General features: G+C 39.3%; 1 long non-coding RNA gene across 2 annotated transcripts in view; it reads left to right on the top strand.

Annotated features, from left to right (window-relative positions):
* Nucleotides 1-27,501, top strand: part of LOC109024846 (arf-GAP with GTPase, ANK repeat and PH domain-containing protein 5) — a 58,974-nt gene that overhangs the window by 9,218 nt on the left and 22,255 nt on the right. For both annotated transcript variants that reach the window (XR_008669056.2, XR_008669057.2), the window contains exons 2-6: nt 3,513-3,600; nt 11,408-11,630; nt 12,523-12,713; nt 13,990-14,066; nt 18,638-18,780. This is a non-coding gene — a long non-coding RNA (arf-GAP with GTPase, ANK repeat and PH domain-containing protein 5). The remainder of the gene's footprint in view (nt 1-3,512; nt 3,601-11,407; nt 11,631-12,522; nt 12,714-13,989; nt 14,067-18,637; nt 18,781-27,501) is intronic.

The raw sequence follows: 27,501 nt of genomic DNA on the forward strand, positions 1-27,501 counted from the left end.
GCAGAGAGCAGATCTGTAGCAGGAAAAGTCAGCCTGATCTTTGCCCTACTGCCTGCTGCCTAGCCCTGGCTGCTAATTAAGCCTCCTACCCTGTCCCCTTCACCAATTCCTCTTGTCCTAGTGGGGATGGGGTAGGAGTAGTCAGAGGAGCCAAATCACCCCAATCAACAGGGAACTACAGCTGGGACCAGGAGCACTGGGCCCAGTGGCCCCCCAATCCACACTCCTCGTCTGAGAGTCAGGTAGGGGGACATAGGGAGAAAGACAGGCAAAGTGCAGGCTTTGTGCATGGGATGGAGGCTGCCAGGAGAGAGCAGCCAAATTCTGCCACCCACACACATGCATTGCCAGCCATGATCAGGTGGGACCTCCAAGATCATCATCAGATACCGCCTTCTCCTAGCTCTGTGTTCCCCTACACTTAGGGCCTCTTGGAGTGAGACAGGCAGGGAGGGGTTGAGGGAGCCCCTACATGAACAAACCATATCTTTGTTTCAGGGGCAGGACCAGGTACATAATTTGCAGGACCCAATGCGAACTGAAAATGTGGAGTCTGTCATTCAAAAATTGTTAAGAATTTCAAGGCAGTGACAACAGAGCATTAAACCAAGTTCAGGTCCCCTCTGAGTGTGGGGCTTTTGCCACTGCACAGGTGGCACGTTTATGAAGCCATCCTTGTGCAGGGATTTGGTTTAATGAACATTTACTAAGCGCCCACTACTCAGCTCTTCTGGCTCTGTAATATGGTCTGGCTCTGTGTCCGCACTCAAATGTCATTTTGAATTGTAATCCCCATGTGTTGGGGGAGGGACCTGTGGGACGTGATTACATCATGGGAGTGGTTCCCACATGCTGTTCTCGTGATAGTGAGTGAGTTCTCCTGAGATCTGATGGTTTTGTAGGGGGCCTTTTCCCTCTTCATTCTGCACTTCTCTCTCCTGCTGCCATGTGAAGGACGTGTTTGCTTCCCCTTCCACCATGATTGTAAGTTTCCTGAGGCATCCCCAGCCATGTGGAACTGTGAATCAATTAAACGTCTTTCCTTTGATTAACTTCTAATCTATAACTAAGGTCTGAGTCCTGAAGACCTTCCTCTGGAGCCTCAGTAAATTTATTTTATCTAGATGGGTCCAGGTGCTGCAGGTGATTACCCTTATCTTGTCTCCTGCAAAATCATGGAGGTTTGGGGAATTCTTTAGACCTCCTCTCGTGTGGAGGTTTGTTTTCTTCTTTTTTCTTTCCTGCAAGGACGAAGTGAATTCTGTGATGGTTTATGTATCATTTTTGAGTTTATTGCCAAAAATTGAGGCTCAAGTTTGTAGACTACATTTTTAAATAAAATAAAACTTTCTAGACACAGAAATGTAGGTGAAGCTGTTCCTTTGATACCATTTTCCGAATTTACACAGAGTTGATAGCAGATTTTTCTCTTTATCTTTCCTTGAATTGTATATATGCATATAAATGCTCTTAAATTCTTAGTGCAACAGGGTGGATTGTCATTACAGAGAACGTTCTTAGCATAGAGTACAAATCTTCCCACTGCTGACTAGGCTCTGGTCACATAGCACCCCGAGCTGGCCTTCAACTTCCACTTCTCGGTTCTTTTGCTTACCTTCTCTATTTCTAGAATGGCTTTGTCATTTCACTTGTCTGTCTGGTAATATCCTACTCCTGTAAGAATCAGTGAGTTCTTGGTACATACTGATCTAAATTTGCCTCCGGTTTGAACCTTTTTCCAGTTTTCCAGGCAAGGTTGATTTATCTGTCTTCTATGTTTCCATAACAATCTTTCCAAGCCTAATACAGTAAAAAGAGAGCTGATTCATCATGTCCTGTCCATTTCCCTCTGGAGACTTTGGAGCCAACGTGAGGGTACAGGTGTGCCCCTGTATAAGATCTTTGGTCGCCTTTGTCAAGTTCAGCGCAGTTCTCAGGATGTAATTGTTATCAGGTGCCATTAAACTGGACCTGAATAATTGAAGGATTGAAAGTGTTCAGGAATCACCCAGGATGCTTCAATACTTCATCCTAATTAGGGATATGGGGAAAGTTTGCATGAGAGAGAAGTTTTTTTTTTTTTGAACTTTAAGGATAAGTTAAAATTCAGTAGGCAGAATGACAATCTTGATAATTTTTTATTTTTTATTTTTATTTATTTATGTTTTTTTTTGAGACAGAGTCTCGCTCTGTCGCCCAGGCTGGAGTGCAGTGGTGCCATCTCGGCTCACTGCAACCTCTGCCTCCTGGGTTCAAGCAATTCTTTTGCCTCAGCCTCCCGAGTAGCTGAGACTGCAGGCACCCGCCACCACACCAGGCTAATTTTTGTATTTTTAGTAGAGATGGTGTTTCACCATATTAGCCAGGCTGGTCTCAAGCTGCTGACCTCATGATCCGCCTGCCTTGGCCTCCCAAAGTGCTGGGATTACAGGCATGAGCCACCATGCCCAGCCATTTTTTATTTTAAAATGTTCATTTTTTACTATTTTGATACAATAACTATTTTTTAAGAAAAGGCAGAAATCACTGTTTATTAGAAGGCAGATTTTACTGATTTTTATACCCCTAGATTTGTTGCATGTCAAACCTATATAAAACATCTATAAATCAAATCGTTAATTGCCCCTAGTGTAATAATTCTATATATGGATGTAATGTTTGAATCTTCAGGAGCTTTGATAACTTGAAGGCCTTTTGATTGCTTTAAAATTAATTCTCATTGTATTTGTTTATATTGTATTGTTAAGCAAAAGTACAGAGTAAGCAATTAGTGTGATTAATTCCTCTTCTATAATACAGTAAAGCACTGCCTCCCTAGACCAATTCTCTGGGATCCCTGGAAGACATCTGTCATCCAGCAAGTCTTGACCCCTCTTTAGAAAGCCATGGAGAAACTGGAGGCAATTCTGTTAAGTATTCGCCCTCTAGAGGCAATTCCATTAATTACCCTCCCTCACCTATCCATGACACAATTTCTCCAGTTACATGTAGAAGGCTGTTACGTGTCTCTTGGCCAGACCCTTTATTCATAGATGTGGAAATTGAGGCCATGAAGGATGAGGTGAGTGTTCAGAGTCCACATGACTAGTTAATGCCCAGAACCTGGCCTGGACTTCTTTCTTGTTCTGGGGCATTGAGTTCTCTCCCTCTTCTTTAGCACGTATGGCCGGAGGTAACATAATCTGCGCATCACATTTGCATTTGGAGTGCATCTGTTTTGCATTCATTTAATCTTGTTGAGATGGTTTGCTTGTTGACCTACTCAGTCAGTTATCTTTTCACCTTTGTGAGTTGAGAGCTTTGTGTATTAAGTCTGTAAAACTTTGTATCTTGGAAAGTGACATAATCTGTAGCAGACCCATGCTGTTTTCAGATGCATCTTAATTGTGATAGTGATAGTGATCCAGGAGATGCACATGTTTTTCTGTGCTATTTCAGAATACGCCTTCTTAATCCAAGTCAAGAAGGAGTCAAAAACAACAGAATACTACATTTTTGTTTCTTTTATTTAGGTAAAATACCTGTTTTCTGACAAGACTAGGACTCTTACATAGACTGCCATGAACTACAAGAAGTATAGCATTGCTCGAATAACCTGTGGTAAGTGTATTTATCACTTATTGAACATTTTACTTGCATTCTTTCTACAAAATGAGTTTATTTTTAGCTATTGAGTCAAATTATCTTGACTTTCTGATGTTTTGATAGAATATTTATAATAGATTTAGGTATTTCGTTCATATTGAATGTTTTTAAAACTAAATGGGTCCCAAAGGAAACTGAACAGTTAAAACATGATTTACTTTTGCAAATATTAACCTAATGAGAAATCCCAGGGAATCTGCACATTTGTGTTTTCTATCTAGCAATTATTAATTTCTTAGTGTATGTTTTGATCCGACTTTTTTTTAAATATATGCTAGCAGATTTTTCTAAGCTTTCTTAAAACTGTCATAAAATATTTGTAATACTAAGGTCAAGAATTTAATTTAGTATCATAGATCTAACTCATTAACTGTACTTATTTATTATACTTTAAGTTGTAGGTTACATGTGTACAACGTGCAGGTTTGTTACATATGTATACATGTGCCATGTTGGTGTGCTGCACCCATTAACTCATCATTTACATTAGGTATATCTCCTAATGCTATCCCTCCCCCTCACCCACCCCACGACAGGCCCTGGTGTTCTCCATCCTGTGTCCAAGTGTTCTTTGTTCAGTTCCCACCTATGAGTGAGAACATGAAGTGTTTGGTTTTTCTCTCCTTGCGATAGTTTGCTCAGAATGATGGTTTCCAGCTTCATCCATGTCCCTACAAAGGACATGAACTCATCCTTTTTTATGGCTGCATAGTATTCCATGGTGTATATGTGCCACATTTTTTTAATCCAGTCTATCATTGATGGACATCTGGGTTGGTTCCAAGTCTTTGCTATTGTGAATAGTGCCGCAGTAAACATACGTGTGCATGTGTCTTTATAGCAGCATGATTTATAATCCTTTGGGTGTATACCCAGTAGTAGGATGGCTGGGTCAAATGGTATTTCCAGTTCTAGATCCTTGAGGAATCGCCACACTGTCTTCCACAATGATTGAACTAGTTTACAGTCCCACCAACAGTGTAAGAGTGTTCCTATTTCTCCACATCCTCTCCAGCACCTGCTGTTTCCTGACTTTTTAATTATTGCCATTCTAACTGGTGTGAGATGGTATCTCATTGTGGTTTTGATTTGCATTTCTCTGATGGCCAGTGATGATGAGCATTTTTTCATGTGTCAGACTGTCTTTTGATCACAGTTTTGTGACCACTCTGTTTTCCCTTTCTCTGGCAGTCACTTCCCAGAATTGACAAGGAATTCATCCTCAGGTGATTTCTGCTAAGTAAATCCTAGCACTTCTTGACACTTTAGAAAAGGCTTTGGAATAATTTTATATTAGCATTTCTCACCTGCATATTTTTACATGTAAATACAAGTTGTGTATACATTACTTTGAAAGAGAACCAGGATAAAATTTAAAGAAACATGGTTTTAGAAGTCCAATGGTAGTATAAGACTTCACAAAAAACAGACTGCTCTTGATTCAGTACTTCCTACTTACTCTCCAGATGCAGCCAACTTAAACAATTTTTACTTTTAAAAAAATCTCTTTTTAGATTTCAAAATAATATGTTTATGTGTGTGACCTGTCTCTCCCCCATCCTGCCCTACTCTGGCTTTACCCCCTGTAGAAGCATTTAAAATTTTCTGCATATCCTTAGCATATACTGTTGCAATTATGGGGTAGGCTTTTTTTTTTTTAATTTGTGCGTTTAATGAACCCCTAGTGGTACATGTCTGTTTTTCTTGTTAATTCTTGGGAATGTCTTTCTGTTGTTTCTATAATAATTTTCTTCCCCTCCAGCTTCCCTGTTTCTTCTGAGTCTCTTGTTAGATATTGAACCTCTTGAGTTGATCTAATTTTTGTTATCTTCCTCTCTCATTTTTTGTATTTTGTGTTTAATTTTCTGGTATCTAATTCACCTTGATTTTCTATCTTTCTGGCGACATTTTCATATACTCTCACTTTTCAGTTGTCAAAAGTGTTCTCTTGACCTTGCCCTTGCATTCTGTTTTCTCTGTCCACCTCTTCGATTCTCCCCATTGCTGCCTGGTGTTTTGGTTTCTTAATTTTATTTTATAGGCTTTCTTCAAAGGCCTGGTGATCATTTGCTGTGTGCTTATATATTTTTATTTTTTCATTGGGCAAAATACATGTAACATAAAATGTATCATATTAACTATTTTAAGTGTACAATTCAGTTGCTTTAACTGTATTCATAATGTTTTGCAATGATTTCCACCATTCCATTCTACAACTTTTTCATGTGAAGCTCTGTACCTGTTAAACAGTAATTCCTAACTCCAGTCGTCTTCCAGTCCCTGTTAACCACCATTCTACTTTCTGCCTCTATGACTTTGCCTATCTTAGGTACCTCAGATAAGTGGAATCATACAGAATTGTCTTTTTGTGTTTGGCTTATTTCCCGTAGCATAAGGTATTCAAGGTTTCATTGTTCATCCACATTGTGGAATGCGTCAGAATCTCCTTCCTTTAAAAAGGAATAATATTCTAATAATATTCCATTGCGTGCATATATCACATTTGTTTATCTGTTCATCTACCGGTGGGCTTGGTGTTGCTTCCACCTTCCAGCTACTGTGAGTAACGCTGCTGTGAACATTGCTATACAAATATCTTTTTGGGTCCCTGCATTTAATTCTTGGGGCTATATACCTCAAAATGGAATTACTGGGTCATGCCATAATTCTGTGTTCAACTTTTTGAGGAACCACCATGCTGCTCTCTAGAGCAGACCACCACTTTACACTACTATTAGTAATGCACAAAGGTTTCATTTTCTCCATATCCTTGTCAACACTTGTTATGTTCCATCTTTTGTTTGTTTGCATTATAGTAGCCATTTTAATGGGTGTGAAGTTGTACCTCATTGTGGTTTTGCTTTCCATTTCCCTTATGACTTGTGATATTGTCTGCACATAGTTTAAGGTTTATACACTAACAAAGCTAATTACTAGCGGTGTGTGTGTATGGGGAACTGTGTGGCTGCCGAGTGGCTTCCCTGTGGGATGATCAGCCAGAACCCGCTATTGTATTAGGGGATCCCCAGACATCAGTGTTTATAGTTCTTTTTAGTTTTTACGGGTACATAGTAGGTATACATATTTATGGGGGACATGAGATATTTTGATACAAACATATAATGCATAATAATCACATCAAGGTAAATGGGATATCCATTATCTCAAACATTTATCATTTCTCTGTATTATAAACAATTCAGTTATACGCAGTTATTTTAAAATGTACAAAAAACTATTGCTGACTATAGTTACCCTGTTATGCTACCAATCAGTAGATCTTATTTATTGTAACTATATTTTGTACCTATTTACTATCCTCACTTCCCCCCACCAACTACATTTCCCAACCTCAAGTAACAACCATTCTACTCTATCTTTGTGAGTTTGTTTTAATGTTTAGCTCCCCAAAATGAGTGTGAATGTGCAAAGTTTATCTTTCTGTGGCTGGCTTATTTCACTTAATATCCTCCAGCACCATTCTGTGTTGTCACTAATGACAGAATCTCATTCTCTGTTATGGCTGAATAGTACTCCATTGTATATATGCACATTTTCTTTGTTCATTCATCTGTTGATGGACACTTAGGTTGCTTCCACATCTTGGATATTGTGAATTAGTAATGCAGTAAACATAGGAGTGCAGCTATGTCTTTGATATATTGATTTTCTTTTTCATGTATATATCTAACAGTGAGATTTCTGGATCCTATGGTAGCTCTTATTTTTAGTTTTTTGAGGAACCTCCAAATTGTTCTCCATAGTGGTTGCACTAATTTACATTCCCACCAACAGTATGCAAGGGTTTGCTTTTTTTCCATATCCTCACCAGCATTTGTTATTGCCTGTCTTTTGAATAAAAGCCATTTTAACTGGGATGAGATGATATTTCCTCATAGTTGTGATTTGCATTTCTCTGATAATCAGTGATGTTGATCACCTTTTCCTAAGTCTGTTAGCCTTTTGTATTTTTTCTTTTGAGAAACGTCTATTAAGATCTTTTGCCCATTTTAAAATCAGATTATTAGATTTTTCTCTCTACAGTTGTTTGAGCTTTTTATATATTCTGGTTATTAATCCCTTATCAAATGGATAGTTTGCAAATATGTTTCCCCATTTTGTGGATTTTCTCTTTGTTGATTGTTTCTTCTGCTGTGCAGGAAGCTTTTTAACTTAATGGGATCCCGTTTGTCCACTTTTGCTTTGGTTGTCTGTGCTTGTAGGGTATTGCTTAAGAAATCTTATCCCAGTTTAATGTCCTGGAGAATTTCCCCAATGTTTTCTTGTAGTAGTTTCATAGTTTGAGGTCTCAGATTTAAGTCTTTAATTTGTTTTGGTTTGGTTTTTATATATGATGAGAGATAGGAGTCTTGTTTCATTCCTCTGCATATGGATATCCTGTTTTTGCAGCACTGTTTATAGAAGAGATTGTCCTTTCTCCAATTTATGTTCTTGGCACCTTTATTGAAAATGAGCTCACTGTAGATGGATGGATTTCTTTTGGATTCTTTATTGTGTTTCATTGGTCTCTGTGTCTGTTTTTATGCCAGTAGCATGTCGTTTGGGTTACTATAGGTCTATGGTATAATTTGAAGTCAGGTAATCTGATCCTTCCAGTTTATTTCTCTATGCTCAGGATAGCTTTGGCTATTCTGGACCTTTTGTGGTTCCATATAGATTTTAGAATTATTCTATTTTTGTGAAGAATGTCATTGATATTTTGATAGGGGTTGCATTTAACCTGTAGCTTTCTTTGAGTTATATTGACATTTCAACAATATTGATTCCTCCAGTCCATGAAGGTGGAATATCTTTCCATTTTTGGTGCCCTCTTCAATTTCTTGCATCAGTATTTTATAGTTTTCATTGTAGCAATCATTCATTTCTTTGATTAAGTTTATTCCTCATTTTATTTGTAGCTATTGTAAATGGGATTGCTTTCTTAGTTTTTTTCAAAATGTTTGATGTTCACATATAAAAACGATACTGATTTTTTTATGTTGATTACGTATGCTGCAAATTTCTTGAATTTGTTTATCAGTTCTAATAGTTTTTTGGAGTCTTTAGGTGTTTCTAATTATAAGAGATTGTCTGCAAATAATTATAATTTGGTTTATTTCCAATTTGGATGCGTTTTATTTCCTTCTCTTGTCTGATTGCTCTAGCTACGACTTCCAGTACTTCCAGAAAAAGCTCAATTAATACTGAATTAACAGTGGTGAAAGTGGGCATCTCTTGTTCTAGATCTTAGAGGAAAGGCTTTCATTTTTTTTCCCATTCAGTAAGATACTACTTAATGGGTGTGTCTTATATGGGTTTTATTGTGTTGAGGTGTGTTTCCTCTATACCCTGTTTTTTAAGCATTTTCACAATAAAATGTTGAATTTTATCAAATGCTTTTACAGCATCAGTTGACATGATTATATAATTTTTGTCCTTCATTCTGTCGATATGATCACCTTGATTTGCATATGTTGAACCATCCTTCTATTCCTGGGATAAATTCCACTTGGTCATTATGAATAATTTTTTAATATGTTGTGGAATTTGTTTTCCTTGTAAATTTTCTTGAGGATTTTTGCATCAGTTTTCCTTAGGGATATTGGCCTGTAGTTTTCTTTTTTAATGTGTCTTTGGTTTAAGTATCAGCCATCGAAATACTCCTCCCTCCTCTATTTTTTGGAATAGTTTGAGTCGGATTGGTATTAGTTCTTCTGTAAATATTCGGTAAAATACAGCAGTGAAGCTATTGTTTTTAGGATTTTCTTTGTTGGTACTTTTTATTAAGACTTTGATCCCGTTATTTGTTATTGGTCGGTTCAGGTTTTGAAGCTTTTTGTGTTTCAATCTTGGTAGGTTGTGTGTATCTAGGAATTTATCTATTTCTTTTAGGTTTTCGTGAGTCTTTTTGGTGAGCTGGTCAGCTTTCTTCTCATGAAAATAACTTAGTTTTCTGCTAAGGGCCACACATTTGACTGCAACTGTTATGGAAGCTGAATGGAAGCAGAGGCTTGATAATTGTGCCTGTCAGTGTATGTAGAACTCACTTTAAAACCCTGTTTGGGGAGGATACTGTAGCCTATCCGTATGTGTGCCTGTGAGCCCAGTGTCCCTGGGCTCAGGGCTACTGCGGTTTAATTTCTCTAAAAGATAAACCTTCCATTTGTTTCTGCTAGTGGAAGGTTTCGTTGTCTGGCTGCATAGGATGAGGGAGGGTTCTTAAAGGTGGAGTGCTCCTCAAATGGACTGTCAACTTGATCTTCTGTCCTTCATAGTGAGGTTTCTGTATCATCTCATGTTATTTTCAAAAGCATTTTCCTACCCTTGCCTTTGCATTGACTGCCCAGTCTTCCACCTTCCCTGTACCTCACAGTTACCTCATGTGCCTTACAGGTACCTTGTGCTGTAATTTCTTCAGGTTTCACAGGGTTCTGTTAGGAGAACAGAAACAGAAGGAGGTAATCTAAGTAAACCTGTACCTATTAAATAAATCAAAAACTGATAATCTTCCAAAACAGAAAGCACTTGGCCCAGATGGTTTCACTGGTGAATTTCATCATTTAAGGAAGAGATGGAACCAACTTTCTGCAATCTCTTTCAGAACATAAAAGTAGAAGGAACACTCTCTAATGCATTCTATAAGGCTAGCATAACCCTAATACCAAAAGCAGATAAAAACATTACAAGAAAGGAAAACCATAGACTAATATCTCTTATAAACAGAGAAGCAAAATTCTCGACAAAATATTGGCAAATTGATATCTGGGTGTGGTGGTGGCTCATGCCTGTAATCCCAGCACTTTGGGAGGCTGAGGTGGGTGGATCACCTGAGGTCAGGAGTTCAAGACCAGCCTGGCCAAGATGGTGAAACCCTGTCTCTATTAAAAATACAAAAATCAGCCAAGCACAGTGGCAGGTGCCTGTAATCCCAGCTACTTGAGAGGCTGAGGCAGGAGAATCACTTGAACCCGGGAGGCAGAGGTCGCAGTGAGCCAAGATCACACCACTGCACTCTAGCCTGGGTGACAGAGCAAGACTCCATCTCAAAATATATATATATATATACACACACATATATATACGTGTATATGTATATATATGTGTGTGTGTGTATAGATCTATATATACGTGTATATATATACACACACACATATATATAGGCAAATTGAATGAAATATTGTATAAAAAGAATTATAAATCACAAGAGAGATTTATTCCAGGTATGTGAAGCTAGTTCAACATTTGAAAATCAATAAATGTAATCCATCATATCGAAGAAGAAAAATCACATGGTCATATCAATAAATAAAGAAAAAGTATGTGATATCCAACACCCATTCATGATGAAAACTCTCAGCAAACTTGGAATAGAGGGGAATTTCCTTAACTTGATAAAGAATAGCTACAACAGCAACCGTGCAGCTAACATAATACTTCATGGTGAGAAGCTAGACGCCTTTCCCCTAAGATTTAAAACAAGGCAAGAATGTCACCCTCACCAGTCGTATTTAATATACTGGAAGTTCTAGCAAATGTGATAAGAAAATAAAAGGTAAGAAAGGAAAAATATAGATGAGAAAGGAACAAATAAAACTGTCTTTGCTCACAGATGGCATGATTGTCTACGCAGAAAATCTCAAAGAATCAACATATACATCATCTCTTCATAATGAAATATATGAAATGTACTGTTTTTCCCTGGGTATTGGCTGGATTGTAAAATGCTTCTCCCACCTTCTTACCCCAACCTTCTTCCTTGTAGGTTAGAGTTACTTGTTATTGGTAAATAGCCACTGTGGAGACTAAGGACCAAAAGAAACACAGAAAGAAATTTTACAGAAGAAAAACAGTGGGCCCAAAGCTGAAAAGAAAAAGAAGCAGCATCTACAGGATCTCCAGCTAGGGGATGAAGAAGATGCCCGGAAGAGAAATCCCAAAGCTTTTGCAATTCAGTCTGCTGTGGGGATGGCTTGATCCTTTCACAGGTATGTATAGCTGCAGTCTGATGCTTCTTCCATTGATTCTTTTTAAATAGTAGGAGCATCTCACAGGTGACATTTGGATTCACAAGTTTAGTCACACTCCAAAGGACATGGAGATGCATGATGTGTGGCTTTTACTAAAACATGAGAAGACTTCCCATAGAAGCTGTCTTGCCTCCAGCATCTGCACACTGGTTGGTGTTTCTTGCCCAAGATACAAGAATTTATAGAATTTGTTTCTTCCTAAACTTTAAACTGTTTCTATGGTGATAAGTGTGCTTTTTCCCTCCAGATATGTTTTACAAAGTTGTAATATAAAATACAAAAATTACAATTTGTAATGCTAACATAGCTTTAGTGAGTCCTTGTGATATGCCTAGCAGTGTACTTTAAACATTATTCAACTAAATACTTCCAGCAGCCTTACCAGGGTAGGAATCATTCTTGCCTTCATTTTATGGATAAGAAAACTGAGGTCAAGAAAACAAGTTACCTCCAATCATATAACCAGTAAGTAGGAGAGCCAAATTTAACTCCAGAGCCTCTGATCTTATCTGTTATGATGCACTGCCTCGGTATTTACCTTTTGTTTTTAAAAAAACTATTAAAATCACTCATAAAACAGTCAGATTTAAGGAGTGTTTAATTTTCAACTCTTTATACTATTGAAGTCATCTTGCTACATCTTTATTGAACAGCAGTTATTTGGATGGGGGCCAGTAGTTAACAAATTAATAATTCACAGGTTAATTATATTTTTATATTGTCTGTTGTACTCTCTATAAAATATACTAAAGTACTCATATCTATAAGTAAACTAAAAAAAGTCTACTTATAAGGTTGATACCTTTTACTCTATTTTGAAAATGAGTTTACTTTTTTTTTTAATGAATAGGACTCAGGATTTGAAGACAAAAAAGCATCATATTCCAGTGGTTGATCAAACTCCACTAGAGCCGCCACCAATAGTGATAGTGGTGATGGGGCCTCCAAAAGTTGGAAAGAGCACTTTGATATAATGCCTCATTGGGAACTTCACCCGGCAGAAGTTGACCGAGATCAGAGGCCCTGTGATGATCGTGTCAGGTAGGAGATGCCACCACAGACACAGAGTTGGCCTGGCTGTTGTCATCTGAGGGAGATGCATGTGTTTTCTGTTTTCTTGAGTGGAACATGTTAAATTTTGTCATATCATGTTAACTCTTTTATACTTTTACTAAGTTAGCTATAACTTCAGAAAAGGGTAAGTTCCCAGAGATAAGGATGTGATACATATCTTATCCTGACTGCTGTATGGCTTTGCCAAGCATGTTGCTTGGAAGGGCGTAGCAGGCCTGGTCACTGTGAACATATCATTTAACAAATAGCACGTACCTCCGATGTGCCAGGTGCACATGCTTGCCCTTATGAAGCCACATGCTGGTGGAAGTACGTGTTTTCTCTTTTTCCTGTGAGAATTTGTCTGCTTTGGGAGATGGCGACCTTTCCAAGTTTGAGGGAAGATGAAACAAACTTCCAGTGGTAGAATGGCAGTGTACACTCTGAAATCTCTTGTTATTGCAATAATATAGTTGGATTGAGGCTTTTCTTTATCTTTGGAGCATCCATATTTTCTTTTCCTTTTTTTGAGACAGGGTCTTATTCTGTGGCACAGGCTGGAATGCAGTGGCGTGATTACAGTTCACTGCAGCCTCAACTTCCCAGGCTTAAGCAATCCTCCTACTTTAGCCTCCTGAGTAATGTATGCCACCATACCTGGCTAATTTTTCTTTTTTTTCCTTTCTTTTTTTTTTTTTTTTTTTTAGAGATGGGGTTTCCCCATGTGGCACAGGGTGGTCTCAAAACTCCTAGGCTCAAGGGATCCGTCTGCCTTGGCCTCCCAAGGTGCTGGGACTACAGGCATGAGCCACTGTGCCCAGCCCATATTTTCTTGACAGTTTTCTTTTTACCTTAATTTAGAAATAATTATTGTTATGAATATTCTGTTGCATAATGTTTGAGGATGTTTTTAGCTATAGTGGGAATATGGGAAGTTTTGATAGAGGCGAAGACATTGGCCTGCAGCTGAATAGCAGGATCATGGTTATCATGGAGCCTGTCCAGTCAGAATTTTCCCTGTTTTTGCACTTGTATTCATCTGGGTAGACTTTTGATATTATTTAAATTTAGAACACAGCAAGAAAAACAGGATGGAATTTATTTTATTTTACCAGTTTTTGCCTATAAAAATGAACTTCTGGTACACTCCTGTAAACGTATATGGTGTTTTACTGGATGCAGTTAAAAAATGAAAGTTAAAGTTGATGCTTAGAGTTTTTTCAGGGTCTTTTTAAAGTAAAATTTTTATCTTTTTCACTTACAGGTAAAAAGCTCCGACTCACCATTATTGAATGTGGGTGTGACATTAACATGATCTATTTGGCTGAAGTAGCAGATCTGGTAAGTCAGCAGGGGCAGCCTGGGGTGCTGATGGAGACTTACAGCATTGTGATAGGTTATTTACCCCGTGATGAAGGGAAGAGAGTTTTATGATTATTAAAGGAATCATGGTCATCATCAGGGATACAGTAGATGTGATTGAATTGATGATGATAATAATAATAGTAATAAATATTGTTATATTAATAATACAAATGGAATGTGCACAATGAAATGTATTCCAAAATCTAAAAGCAAATCACAGGATAGAGAAAACCTTTAATGAACACAGCTAATAAGAGCTCATTAACATGCATACATATATACGTACAAATATTTCATAGTAAGTACCATTTCTTCTTGGACCCTTCCTGGCACTATGCTAACTACTTTCTACAAACTTAGCTTACATAAACCCTTGATATACCCTTGAGGTGAGTAGGTATTATCTGTAGTTTACTTAAGATGAAATAGAGCCTCCCAGCAGTTAAGTAACTTGTGTGAAGATGGGACCCTTGTTCATGATGGTTCTAGAACCTTCATCATTAATGATAATGCTGAAGTAAGTACATGAATTGCCTGAAGGGGTGGTCAGAGTTTATCATAGAAAATCTAGCTAGTACTCAGTGTGTGGAAAATGTATACACTCTTGCATTTATGGAAATGATAATGTTCACTATTTCTGATATTCTATTAACTATTTTTTAAATTAGCAAAAATAAAATACAAATTGGCAAAAAAAAAAAAGAAAGTCTGGGCACTGTGGCTCACAGCTGTAATCCCAGCACTTTGGCAGACCGAAGTGGCGGATCACCTGAGGTCAGGAGTTCGAGACCAGCCTGAGCAACATGGAGAAACCCTGTCTCTACTAAAAATACAAAATTAGCCAGGCGAGGTGGCGCATGCCTGTAATCCCAGCTACTTAGGAGGCTGAGGCAGGAGAATTGCTTGAACCTGGGAGGCAGAGATTGTGGTGAGCCGAGATTCCGCTATTGCACTCCAGCCTGGGCAACAAGAGCAAAACTCCATCAAAAAAAAAAGAAAAAGCAAAAAAAATAAGCCTTATTGATTAGGAAGTGTGGGGTGACAGATACCTTATTTTTTTCATTTTTATATATTTTTTGTTTTGTTTTGTTTTTATTGGAGACGGGGTTTCACCATGTTGGCCAGGCTGGTCTTGAACTCCTGACCTCAGGTGATCCGCCTGCCTCAGCCTCCCAATGTGCTGGGATTACAGGCCTGAGCCACCGCGCCTGGTCTTTTATCTAGTTTTTTCTAGAGCTACAGTTTTTATACTTTGGCCCAGGAAGACCCGTAAAATATAAAGTGAAAAGTAATACAGATTTTAAAGTTGTGCCATTGTAATGTCGGAAAACTAAATAACCTCAAATTTTGAATCTATAATGCTATTAGTAAAAATAAGTGTTATTATTAATATAAAGTTGTGTATAAATCTTGTGTACTTGAAATAGTTCATAGAAGTCATTTGTTTCTCTTTTATTTAAAGTGTAGCAAGTTTCTAATTTTAAAGACATACAAGTTAAGAGATGCCTTTACTTTTTTATTTTTAATTATTATGGATACATAATAGTTATACATATTTATGGGGTACATGTGGTATTTTGATAGAAGCATAAAATGTGTGATCATCAAATCAGGGTAATTAGGATATCCATCACTTCAAACATTGATCATTTCCTTGTTTTAGGAACATTTCAATTTCATTCTTTTAGTTATTCTGAATTATATAATAAATTATAGTCACCCTAGTGTGCTGTTGGACACTAGAATTTATTCTAACTGTATTTTTGTACCTGTTAACCTTTCCCTCTTTGTCCCTCCCTCCCTGCTCCCCTTCCCAGCCTCTTAACCATCATTGAGGGAGATGCCTATGTAAATCTTCTTAAGATTTTCAAAAGGAGCACACACATTTAGTAAAGCACTCTAGCTAATGCAGGATACACACGATGTGCGTTTTCTTATTCCTTGCTCTAACCACTGGTCTCTCAGATCCCTGCAGAGCAGTATCCTCCTAGATACATATAAACCCACATGCCACCGTTTAAAAACACAAATGATAGCTTATTTTACACACTGTTCTATGCTTTGCTTTTTTCGTGTAATATATCTTGAAGGTATATAATCAGTAAGTACTGTAGCTCTGCCTCCTTCTTTTTAATATAATATTCCATTCTGTGGATGCACCATAATTTATTTAGCCTAGCTTATGTTGATTGCTCTGCTCTGGGTTGTCAAAGCCTCCTGAGTACAGCAAAAGCACAGACAATATGTGGATTTGGGTGTGTATGTGTGCGTGTGTGGATTATGGGAGTAACACTGGCTTAGATGACAAAGATTGGCAGCTGAGGGACTGTTTGCTCCCTGTTCTTCCTGACCCTACAACCAGCTGCTTGTCCCTTGGCACTCTGTGGCATCAGATGTGGTGTGAGGACATTCTACCTGTTCTTTGAGCTGGTCCAGTGTTGCTGGAAAGCTCTGCTTGCTGCCTTGGTCCGCAGTGGCAGCTGTGCTTTCTTACAAGCTGACCATATATTCTGTGGTTTTGGATTATGGATGTTTCCTAGTTTAATCAAAGGTGGGCATTTCTGTTTCCATTTTTTGTTATTTTTAGTTGTCTATGGAAAGATAGGAACAGAAATGTCTTTAATATTAAACCTAGAAGTTTCCAGGAATCAATTCTGAAATTATTTTGCATCTTTGAAGTGTCTTAAATTATAAAAATTGGTCTTATCTGCTTGTATTTTCTTATAGAGTACCATTCATCATAATCTTACTGTTTTTTGACTGAATTCTAAACTGGTAGCTATTTAAAATAAAATTCTGAGCTATTGAGTTATACAAATTACCATATAAGATAGAGGTGTACACCACATACTTCCCAGCAAAAAACAGATTGGTTTTTTTTTCTATGAGGAGATTGAAACAAGAGGTTGATTTTCTGTACATATTTAATATATTTCATTGATTATCACTTTCTTCCCATTCTTTGGATGTCAGAGACCTATTATTTGGCTTAAAAATACCTTACAGAAAACTTCATTTCTTTAAATTAGGGTTTCTTAGGTAAGGGCCAGGTTAGACCCAGCCTTTTCTGAGTTACTTCTCATGCATTAGAATTCTTACAATGGATGTTTATATCCTAGTGGCCTTGTCTTATGGTTGCCTTTTAGAGCAAGTCAGAGGGTGGTGGTTTCTCTGGGTGATGCCTGTGTAGTCATTTGATTTAGTCTGGAGTGGGACTTTTCTGTTGAGGGCCAGGTAGTGAATATTGTTGGTTTTGTGGATCATATCTTCTGCAGCTACTTAGCTCTGCAGTTGTAGTGCACAGGCAGCCATAGATGATATGTAAATGAATTAATGTGGCTATGTTCCAATAAAACTTGAGTTACAAACACAGGTGATGGGCTGGATTTGGCCCATGGGCCAGTTGCCAACCCCTAGTGTAGGTGGTCTGTTTTGGTAGTTTCTTTGAGAAATGATGTGTTCTGCTTTTAAGTACTGATGCTTACAGATGCCAGCTTTGGGTTCGAAATGGAAACCTTTGAGTTTCTCAACATCGGTCAAGTACATGGCTTTCCTAAAATTATGGGAGTTCTCACTGACCTCGACTCCTTCAAGTATAATAGGCAACTGAAGAAGACAAAGAAGCAATTAAAACACAGGTTCTGGACAGAAGCTTACCCGGTAGGAAGAGAAATAATTGTTAGATACTAACAGTATAATCCTTTAAAAACAGACTAAAGAGGCCAGGCACAGTGGCACATGCCCGTAATCCCAGCACTTTGGGAAGCAGAGGTGGGCAGATCACTTGAGGCCAGGAGTTTCGAGCTCAGGGCAATATGGCCAAACCCTGTCTATACTAAAAATGCAAAAATTAGTCGGGTGTGGTGGCGGTGCATGTAATCCCAGCTACTCTGGAGGCTGAGATGTGAGAATTACTTGAACCTGCGAGGCAGAGGGTGCAGGGAGCTGAGATTGTGCCACTGCACTCCAGCCTGGGTGACAGAGTGAGACTCCGTCTCAAAAAACAAACAAACAAAAAACTGAAGAGACATTACTAAACGTCTCTCTAGGATTTGCCTCCTGAATTCCTTTTGTGTATGTGTTCCCAGTCTCTGGAAGGTTTCCCTCAAGAGAGTGGTTATTCTGGGCCTCTTAGTGTATCTCATTTGTCTCTGTACCTGCTGCACCAGGCAGTGTCTGGCTGTTTTGGGGTCGGGACTTAATAGAGTACATCAGAAGTTTCTCCCAGTTACAGGACCAGGCACTGCCCCTTCCTTTCCATACTGCTGTGGTCCATCGGCCACAGAACCGTTTCTGTGCTCAGAGGCCTCACCTCCCTCTCCTCACCATACTTAGATGGATGCCCCTGCTCGGCTGCAGAGCAGTCTGCCTCTCTGTGGTTCTAATAAGTCCTAAAAGAAGCCAGCAAGGCTCTGGAAGCCTCAGGACAGTGGCTTTGCTGGAAGTCTCCCTTCTTAGGATTGCTTCTTGTTTAGAGCTTTTATTTTGTTGCAGTATTGACGAGAATTTAATTGAAATTTAATTTTTAATTTTCCTTTAATGTTTAGGTTGCCAAGCTGTTCTACCTTTCTGGAATGGTGCATGGAGAATATCAAGACCAAGAAATCCACAGTCTGGGTCATTTTATTACAGTTATGAAGTTTAGGCCTGTCACATGGCAGACTTCCCATCCTTATATCCTGGCAGACAGGTAAAAAGTGATTGTGAACTTTTATTTCCTAGACCATATATTTCAAAGCTAAAAAGGCTAGAAAAAGAACAGTGATAGGATTTATTTTGTGCCTATTTGAATAGTGGGGGTAGAAGTGTAGTTGATGGAAAATGTCTACTTATATCATTGCTCAAAGATGCTGTGCCTTTGGGAGTAAATTAATTATGAGATGTTTAGGAAAATGGGAGGACTTGGAAGCATTTAAAGCTACAGGATATGGCCCCATCCTATGTTCAGCCTCAGTTTTCAGTGATGCTGCCTTCGTGCCCGGGTGCTTGAGTCCTTTATGTGTGCCTTCAGTTTCCTTCCTTTGTGCTCTTCTTTGTGCTGTGGTTTTCTCAGCCTGGAATACCCTTTTTCCACCTGCCAGAATCCAAGCCACAGTACAAATCCCAGAGCACAGGCTCACCCTCTTCCAGAAAGGGATTTTCTGAATATGTTCTTCACTCTTCCCTGACCCCAGGTGGACGTCATCTCCCTGTCTGGTGTCTTACGGAATGAATGTCACTTTCAGCCTAGAGACACAGTTGTGTGCCTGCCCCTTTTCCTTTGGTGGGTGGTGAATGGTGCTTCCTTATTTCTGTATTTTCTAGTTTTCTAAACGACATGCTTAGTGGACAAGAGTGTGATGAGTCATTGACACACGAAAGGAGGTATAGGAACTTTGGCATTCATTTCTGCTGTATGATTGAGTTTATTTTTCTAGGATGGAAGATTTGACAAACCCAGAGGATATCTGAACAAAATGTGACTGCAGGTGTCCCTTTATGGTTATTTAAGAGGAGCACACTTGAAAAATAAAAGCCAAATTCACATGCCAGGTATTCTCTTGTTGTAGAACATACTAGAATCACACATAGGATTCTTGGGATGGCTTCTTTTCTCAGGAAAACTGAAAAATGACCAAACAAGGGAAGATAGCTTTGGTGGAGGTTTTAAAAGTAAGCCAGCTATGTGTAGGCCTGTAAAGGTGTTATTGAATCCCCTCTTCTCTGACCTTTTGTCTTATAGCTAGAGGAGCACTGTTCCAGTGTGGCACAATGCCCTTCTTTATGGTCATGGGTTAAGCCCTTGGACTGTGCATCGTTTTTTTTTGTTTTGTTTTGTTATTGGTGACTGACCCCATGAGTCATGCTCTTTACAAAGCATGCATTTGGATGTTTCTTTCTTTTTTTTATTATTATACTTTAAGTTCTAGGGTACATGTGCACAATGTGCAGGTTTGTTACATATGTATACATGTGCCGTGTTGGTGTGCTGCACCCGTCAACTCGAGATTTACATTAAATTTATCTCCCAGTGCTATCCCTCCCCACTCCCCCACCCCACAACAGGCGCTGGTGTGTGATGTTCCCCACCCTGTGTCCAAGTGTTCTCATTGTTCAGTTCCCACCTATGAGCGAGAACATGTGTTTGGTTTTTTGTTCTTGCAATAGTTTGCTCAGAATGATGGTTTCCAGCTTCATCCATGTCCCTACAAAGGACATGAACTCATCCTTTTTTATGGCTGTACAGTATTCCATGGGGTATATGTGCCACATTTTCTTAATCCAGTCTATCATTGATGGACATTTGGGTTGGTTCCAAGTCTTTGCTATTGTGAATAGTGCCGCAATAAACATACGTGTGCATGTGTCTTTATAGTAGAATGATTTATAATCCTTTGGGTATATACCCAGTAATGGGATGGCTGGGTCAAATGGTATTTCTAGCTCTAGATCCCTGAGGAATTGCCACACTGACTTCCACAATGGTTGAACTAGTTTACAGTCCCACCAACAGTGTAAAAGTGTTCCTATTTCTCCACATACTCTCCAGCACCTGTTGTTTCCTGACTTTTTAATGATCGTGATTCTAACTGGTATGAGATGGTATCTCATTGTGGTTTTGATTTGCATTTCTCTGATGGCCAGTGATGATCATTTTTTCATGTATTTTTTGGCTGCATAAATGTCTTCTTTTGAGAAGGGTCTGTTCATATCCTTCGCCCACTTTTTGATTTTTGATGGGGTTGTTTGTTTTTTTCTTGTAAATTTATTTGAGTTCATTGTAGATTCTGGATATTAGCCCTTTGTCAGATGAGTAGGTTTCAAAAATTTTCTCCCATTCCGTAGGTTGCCTGTTCACTCTGATGGTGGTTTCTTTTGCTGTGCAGAAGCTCTTTAGTTTAATTAGATCCCATTTGTCAATTTTCGCTTTTGTTGCCATTGCTTTTGGTGTTTTAGACATGAAGTCCTTGCCCATGCCTGTGTCCTGAATGGTATTGCCTAGGTTTTCTTCTAGGGTTTTTATGGTTTTAGGTCTAATATTGAAGTCTTTAATCCATCTTGAATTGATTTTTGTATAAGGTGTAAAGAAGAGATCCAGTTTTAGCTTTCTACATATGGCTAGCCAGTTTTCCCAGCACCATTTATTAAATAGGGAATCCTTTCCCCATTGCTTGTTTTTTTCAGGTTTGTCAAAGATCAGATGGTTGTAGATACACGGCATTATTTCTGAGGGCTCTGTTCTGTTCCAATGGTCTATATCTCTGTTTTGGTACCAGTACCATGCTGTTTTGGTTACTGTAGCCTTGTAGTATAGTTTGAAGTCAGGTAGCGTGATGCTTCCAGCTTTGTTCTTTTGACTTAGGATTGATTTGGCAATGCAGGCTCTTTTTTTGGTTCCATATGAACTTTAAAGTAGTTTTCTCCAATTCTGTGAAGAAAGTCATTGGTAGCTTGATGGGGATGGCATTGAATCTATAAATTACCTTGGGCAGTATGGTCATTTTCACGATATTGATTCTTCCTACCCATGAGCATGGAATGTTCTTCCATTTGTTTGTATCCTCTTTTATTTCACTGAGCAGTGGTTTGTAGTTCTCCTTGAAGAGGTCCTTCACATCCCTTGTAAGTTGGATTCCTAGGTATTTTATTCTCTTTGAAGCAATTGTGAATGGGAGTTCACTCATGATTTGGCTCTCTGTTTGCCTGTTATTGGTGTATAAGAATGCTTGTGATTTTTGCACATTGATTTTGTATCCTGAGACTTTGCTGAAGTTGCTTATCAGCTTAAGGAGATATTGGGCTGAAGACGATGGGGTTTTCTAGATATACCATCATGTCATCTGCAAACAGGGACAATTTGACTTCCTATTTTCCTAATTGAATGCCCTTTATTTCCTTCTCCTGCCTGATTGCCCTGGCCAGAACTTCCAACACTATGTTGAATAGGAGTGGTGAGAGAGGGCATCCCTGTCTTGTGCCAGTTTTCAAAGGGAATGCTTCCAGTTTTTGTCCATTCAGAATGATATTGGCTGTGGGTTTGTCATAGATAGCTCTTATTATTTTGAGATACATCCCATCTATACCTAATTTATTGAGAGTTTTTAGCATGAAGGGTTGTTGAATTTTGTCAAAGGTCTTTTCTGCATCTATTGAGATAATCATGTGGTTTTTGTCTTTGGTTCTGTTTATATGCTGGATTACATTTATTGATTTTCGTATGTTGAACCAGCCTTACATCCCAGGGATGAAGCCCACTTGATCATGGTGGATAAGCTTTTTGATATGTTGCTGGATTTGGTTTGCCAGTATTTTACTGAGGATTTTTGCATCAATGTTCATCAAGGATATTGGTCTAAAATTCTCTTTTTTTGTTGTGTCTCTGTCAGGCTTTGGTATCAGGATGATGCTGGCCTCATAAAATGAGTTAGGGAGGATTCCCTCTTTTTCTATTGATCAGAATAGTTTCAGAAGAAGTGGTACCAGCTCCTCCTTGTACTCTGGTAGAATTCGGCTGTGAATCCATCTGGTCCTTGACTTTTTTTGGTTGGTAAGCTATTAATTATTGCCTCAATTTCAGAGGCTGTTATTGGTGTATTCAGAGATTCAACTTCTTTCTGGTTTAATCTTGGGAGAGTGTATGTGTCGAGGAATTTATCCATTTCTTCTAGATTTTCTAGTTTATTTGCGTAGAGGTGTTTATAGTATTCTCTGATGGTAGTTTGTATTTCTGTGGGATCGGTGGTGATATCCCCTTTGTCATTTTTTATTGCGTCTATTTGATTCTTCTCTCTTCTTTATTAGTCTTGCTAGCGGTCTATCAATTTTGTTGATCTTTTCAAAAAACCAGCTCCTGGATTCATTGATTTTTTGAAGGGTTTTTTATGTCTCTATTTCCTTCAATTCTGCTCTGATCTTAGTTATTTCTTGCCTTCTGCTAGCTTTTGAATGTGTTTGCTCTTGCTTCTCTAGTTCTTTTAATTGTGATGTTAGGGTGTCAATTTTAGATCTTTCCTGCTTTCTCTTGTGGGCATTTAGTGCTATAAATTTCCCTCTACACACTGCTTTGAATGTGTCCCAGAGATTCTGGTATGTTGTGTCTTTGTTCTCGTTGGTTTCAAAGAACAGCTTTATTTCTGCCTTCATTTCATTATGTCCCCAGTAGTCATTCAGGAGCAGGTTGTTCAGTTTCCATGTAGTTGAGCGGTTTTGAGTGAGTTTCTTAATCCTGAGTTCTAGTTTGATTGCACTGTGGTCTGAGAGACAGTTTGTTATAATTTCTGTTCTTTTACATTTGCTGAGGTGTGCTTTACTTCCAACTATGTGGTCAATTTTTGAATAGGTGTGGTGTGGTGCTGAAAAGAATGTATATTCTGTTGATTTGAGGTGGACAGTTCTGTAGATGTCTATTAGGTCTGCTTGGTGCAGAGCTGAGTTCAATTCCTGGATATCCTTGTTAACTTTCTGTCTTGTTGATCTGTCTAATGTTGACAGTGGGGTGTTAAAGTCTCCCATTATTATTGTGTGGGAGTCTAAATCTCTTTGTAGGTCACTAAGGACTTGCTTTATGAATTTATAAATATATATGCTCCTGTATTGGGTGCATATATATTTAGGATAGTTAGCTCTTCTTGTTGAATTGATCCCTTTACCATTATGTAATGGCCTTCTTTGTCTCTTTTGATCTTTGTTGGTTTAAAGTTTGTTTTATCAGAGACTAGGATTGCAACCCCTGCCTTTTTTTGTTTTCCATTTGCTTGGTAGATCTTCCCCCATCCCTTTATTTTGAGCCTATTTGTATCTCTGCATGTGAGATGGGTTTCCTGAATACAGCACACTGATGGGTCTTGACTCTTTATCCAATTTGCCAGTCTGTGCCTTTTAATTGGAGCATTTAGCCCATTTACATTTAAGGTTAGTATTGTTATGTGTGAATTTGATCCTGTCATTATGATGTTAGCTGGTTATTTTGCTTGTTAGTTGATGCAATTTCTTCCTAGCCTTGATGGTCTTTACAATTTGGCATGTTTTTGCAGTGGCTGGTACCGGTTGTTCCTTTCCACATTTAGTGCTTCCTTCAGGAGCTCTTTTAGGGCAGGCCTGGTGGTGACAAAATCTCTCAGCATTTGCTTGTCTGTAAAGTATTTTATTTCTCCTTCACTTATGAAGCTTAGTTTGGCTGGATATGAAATTCTGGGTTGAAAATTCTTTTCTTTAAGAATGTTGAATATTGGCCCCCACTCTCTTCTGGCTTGTAGAGTTTCTGCTGAGAGATCCACTGTTAGTCTGATGGGCTTCCCTTTGTGGGTAACCCGACCTTTCTCTCTGGTTGCCCTTAACATTTTTTCCTTCATTTCAACTTTGGTGAATCTGACAATTATGTGTCTTGGAGTTGCTCTTCTCGAGGAGTATCTTTGTGGCGTTCTCTGTATTTCCTGAATTTGAATGTTGGCCTGCCTTGCTAGGTTGGGGAAGTTCTCCTGGATAATATCCTGCAGAGTGCTTTCCAACTTGGTTCCATTCTCCCCGTCATTTTCAGGTACACCAATTAGACATAGATTTGGTCTTTTCACATAGTCCCATATTTCTTGGAGGCTTTGTTCATTTGTTTTTATTCTTTTTTCTCTAAACTTCTCTTCACACTTCATTTCATTCATTTCGTCTTCCATTGCTGATACCCTTTCTTCCAGTTGATCGTATCAGTTACTGAGGCTTGTGCATTCGTCACGTAGTTCTCGTGCTGTGGTCTTCAGCTCTGTCAGGTCCTTTAAGGACTTCTCTGCATTGGTTATTCTAGTTACCGTTCATCTAATTTTTATTCAAAGGTTTTAACTTCTTTGCCATTGGTTCGAACTTCCTCCTTTTGCTTGGAGTAGTTTGGTCTTCTGAAGCCTTCCTCTCTCAACTCGTCAAAGTCATTCTCTTTCCAGCTTTGTTCCGTTGCTGGTGAGGAGCTGCGTTCCTTTGGAGGAAGAGAGGTGCTCTGATTTTTAGAGTTTCCGGTTTTTCTGCTCTGTTTTTTCCCCATCTTTGTGGTTTTATCTACCTTTTGGTCTTTCATGATGGTGATGTACAGATGGGTTTTTGGTGTGGATGTCCTTTCTGTTTGTTAGTTTTCCTTCTAACAGTCAGGACCCTCAGCTGCAGGTCTGTTGGAGTTTACTGGAGGTCCACTCCAGACCCTGTTTGCCTGGGTATCAGCAGCGGTGGCTGCAGAACAGCAGATATTGGTGAACCGCAAATGCTGCTGCCTGATCGGTCCTCTGGAAGTTTTGTCTCAGAGGAGTACCCAGCCGTGTGAGGTGTTAGTCTGCCCCTCCTGGGGGGTGCCTCCCAGTTAGGCTACTTGGGGGTCAGGGACCCACTTGAGGAGGCAGTCTGCCTGTTCTCAGATCTCAAGCTGCATGCTGGGAGAACCACTGCTCTCTTCAAAGCTGTCATACAGGGACATTTAAGTCTGCAGGGGTTATTGCTGTCTTTTGTTTGTCTGTGCCCTGCCCCCAGAGGTGGAGCCTACAGAGGCAGGCAGGCCTCCTTGAGCTGTGGTGGGCTCCACCCAGTTCAAGCTTCCTGGCCGCTTTGCTTACCTACTCAAGCCTGAGCAATGGCGGGTGCCCCTCCCCCAGCCTCGCTGCCACCTTGCAGTTTGATCTCAGACTGCTGTGCTAGCAATGAGCGAGGCTCTGTGGGCGTAGGACCCGCCGAACCAGGTGCGGGATATAATCTCCTGGTGTGACATTTGTTAAGCCCGTTGGAAAAGTGCAGTATTAGGGTGGGAGCAACCCGATTTTCCAGGTGCCGTCTGTCACCCCTTTCTTTGACTGGGAAAGGGAATTCCCTGACCCCTTGCGCTTCCTGGGTGAGGCAATGCCTCACCCTGCTTCGGCTCACACACACCACACTGCACCCACTGTCCTGCACCCACTCTCCGGCACTCCCCAGTGAGATGAACCTGGTACCTCAGTTGGAAATGCAGAAATCACCCGTCTTCTGCGTCGCTCACACTGGGAGCTGTAGACTGGAGCTGTTCCTATTCGGCCATCTTGGCTCCCTAGCATTTCCTTTTTCTATACAACCTTTATGTAGTCATCATTTTGTTTTTATTGGTGTTTTCTTTTTTCTTTTTTTTTGAGAGAAGGTCTCGCTTTGTCTCCCAGGCTGGAGTGCAGTGGCATGATCTTGGCTCATTGCAGCCTTGAACTCCCAGGCTCAAGTGATCCTCCCGTATCAGCCCCACAAGTAGCTGGGACTACAGGAGTGTGCCACCACTCCAGCTATTTTTTTTCTTTTTTTCTAGAGATTAGTTCTCACTATGTTGCTCAGGCTGGTCTTGAATGCCTGGGCTCAAGCAATCCTCCCGCCTTGGCCTCCGAAAGTCCTGGGATTACAGATATGAGCCACTATGTCTGGCCTATTATTGCTGTATTCGAACTTATCCATCTCTTATGATACGATTTTTAGTTTTTTCTTATTTATATTTTCATAGTTTTATATATTGTGCTATGTTAAATAGCTTCATATAGTTTTCTTTCATCCAGTGATTTTAGCCTCCTGATGATTTTCTCTATCAGTTATGGCACTGGTGACTTAAAATGGATGTTCTTCCTCTGTCCTTCCTCCTACGTTTTTTACCTGGGATTTTTAACAAAGAGCTTTCTCTTCTCCCCTTTATTTTGGTATCACTACTGACTAATGTACTTGCGTTTTATTCCATGGGTTATTTTCCATCACTGTCATTGTTCTTTCTGATACCTATGCTGTCCCAGATTCTGCTGTGGGAGCCTTCAGCCTGTCTCCTGTGTCCTTTCAACTGTCTCTGTTAGTCTTTAGCATTTCTTACTTTATGACAGAACAAGAGGATCCAGGTTCATTTTGTACATGAGGATGTACTCATGTTTGGTAATAGCCATTTTTTCCTAACTAGAGTAAGGGAGTTGGGAATGGGAGGCAGAAACAAGGACGTGGATATATAAAAAATCATAGAACAAAACTGCATTGAGTTCTGAGTATGGCTCTGTGATCCGTGGTTCAGTTTGAGAGGTTCATGGGTCCCTTATGAGAAGGGATAGGAAAGCCAGGAGGACAGGAGTATTTTTTATGACAAAATCATACTTAGTGCCTTGTTAGTAAAAGAAAGAAAATCTGAAAGTCCCTGCCATGGAAGGAAGAAATAGAGGGGAGAAAAGGGAGTTGGTAAGTTACAGCATTTCCGGGCTTGGAGGGACAAGTTAGGTTTCTATTTTATGGAGATGGAGGTGGAGGCAGGATGGGTCCTAAGGTGTCATTCAAGACACACAGCCATAACTCTATTGTGAGTAGAGCTAGGGCCCCAGGGATTGCTGTGGTCAAGTTGCAGACAAAAACGACCACTCATTGGAAGATAGGAGAAGAGTGTTTAGTTACCAAAGCAGTCAGCAATTCAGGCATATCCATA

This window comes from Gorilla gorilla, chromosome 8, assembly GCF_029281585.2.
Source record: "Gorilla gorilla gorilla isolate KB3781 chromosome 8, NHGRI_mGorGor1-v2.1_pri, whole genome shotgun sequence".
Lineage (NCBI taxonomy): Eukaryota > Metazoa > Chordata > Mammalia > Primates > Hominidae > Gorilla > Gorilla gorilla.